The sequence below is a fragment of the Mus caroli genome, unplaced genomic scaffold, assembly GCF_978045245.1.
Source record: "Mus caroli unplaced genomic scaffold, Mus_caroli_1 scaffold_3, whole genome shotgun sequence".
NCBI lineage: Eukaryota > Metazoa > Chordata > Mammalia > Rodentia > Muridae > Mus > Mus caroli.
The window spans coordinates 43228048-43230328 of NW_028227258.1; positions in this window are offsets into that span (position 1 = coordinate 43228048).

The window sequence follows — 2281 nt, forward strand, 5'->3', positions numbered from 1 at the left end:
AAAAAATTAACTTTTATCCTTAGGCTTCCACCAATTCAGGCCTCTGGAAGATGGAAAAAGTTAAGACAAGACAAGACCTAGTTTCAAAGGACTCTCAAAAAGATGAAATAACCACTCCAGAATGTGTGTAATTACCTAATGTTTGTGTGTGTGTGTGTGTGCATATATATATACATATATATATGAATGCTTAGGTGTATATAATTAATATATAAATGTACATTACATATTAATTTTTGTGTATATTCTATGCACTCAGATCCCATTTGCTTTATTTTTTCTATTCATTCTTGTTTGTCCATTTTGTGCTTCTATAACAACTACCACAGATTGTGTAAGTCATAAACAACAGAAGTTTATGGAGACTGAGTCTTTCAAAGTCAAGGGGTTACATCTGGAGGGATATTTGGCTACATCATAAAGTGATAGAAATTATTGTATGATTGAAAAGAAGAAGGTAAGGAGAGAGACAGATAACCAACGCCTTCTTAGCTAGTCTAATATGTTCATAAAGGTGCCCATAAATCTAACCACGTCTCAAAAGTGCACAATATGAATGAAACTGTCTCCTGCACTTTGAAAGTGATGTTTAAACCATACCAATGCCTTTCTGGCTTCTGGGTTCAGACCTTCTAAAGATCAGGAACAATTCTGGGAGCCTTATTTTTTAATGATCATCAGCAATATTTTAGTATTTTACCATAGGCATTCACTCCTAAAGTCCATTCCTACCTTCTTTTATTGTTGCTGTTACTGAAAAAGTATTTCACATAGTATATTTTGATCATGTTTTCCCTTCTCCAGTTCCTTCCAAATCCTATCCATGTCTCTACCGATCCAACTTTATGCTCTCTCTCTCTCTCTCTCTCTCTCTCTCTCTCTCTCTCTCTCTCTCTCTCTCTCTCTCTCTCTTTCTCTCCCTCCCTCCCCCCTCTCTTAAAAACAAACACAAAAAATGTGAAAAGCAAAACAATAGAGGAAAAAAACGCCAAAACAAAGCAATATGAAACAAAGGTGCACAAAATACAACTAAGTTTGTTTTGTGTTGTCCTGGGCATGGAGACTGTGGTTAATAAACCCAGAGAGACTCATGGGAGAAAACTGATTTTCCATTTTCCAGCAGGTATCAATTGAAGATAGCTTCTTAATTAAGAGTGGAACTCCTTTTTCAATTCCTCTCTCAGTGCTGGGACCCCATCTGAGTTCATATGTACAGCAGTCCTCTTATATCTGGAAAACACTATTCCCTTGGAGTCACCCATCACCTCTGGCTGTTACAGACAGTCTTTTCTCTCTCACTTAGATCTCTGAGTCTCAAGGTAAGGAGTTGATGAAAACATCCTATTTGGAACTGAGTGCTCCAAAGTCTCTCACTCTCTGCACATTGTCCAGTCATGGATCTCTGTGTTAATCCCCATCTACTGCAAGCTTCTCTGATATGGATTGAACAAGGCACTTCCTCTATGAGTATAGCAGTTTGTCATTGGGAATCTTTTTATTGCTATGTTCCTTTAGCAAATTAACAGTATTAGGTCTTCCTCTTACACCACTGGTTCTCAACCTGCGAGTTGCAACTACTTTCGGGGTCACATATCAGATATCCTACATATCAAATATTTACATTGTGATTCATAACAGTAGCAAAACTATAGTTATGAAGTAGCAATGAAGTAATTTTATGTTTGCGAGTTACCATAACCTGAGGAACTAAAGGGCTGCAGCCTTAGGAATGTTGAGAACTACTGCTCTAGACCTGCTGAGGAATTTTAATCCAGCAACGTGGCTGTTCTGATTATGTCTAAAGACCTTCTAGGTCTGTGTAATCTGGATGGAATACAGGTACACCCTTAGTACAAACCTTTAACCCCAAACAATGTAGGTAAGGTTAATTTGTGAAAGGAAGCAGCTATGTTTGAAAGTGATGTCTAATTGAGGGGCAGACAAAGTGATAAATCAGAAAAAGATCTGACAAAATGAATCAGATATAGGATACTCCTAAGTCTCCTAAGAACATCACAGGAAAGGGAGGCAACGTAAGAGAGCAGCAGCAGCAGTAAGAGAAAGAGAGTTCAATCAGCTAGGGGCAGTTCAGCTGAGTGAGTTCAGTGCTGAGGAGTTGAGTTTGTTTTTGAGTTCGTACAGAGACAGAAAACAAAATGGTGCAGAAAATTAGAACAGATTTCCAGAATTAGTTTGAGGCCAAGCAGAGCAATTCAGTGAGAAGCCAAAAGAAGCCAGATTGCATCAGTCAGCTTGGAGAGGACTTTGAGCCAGAACAGCT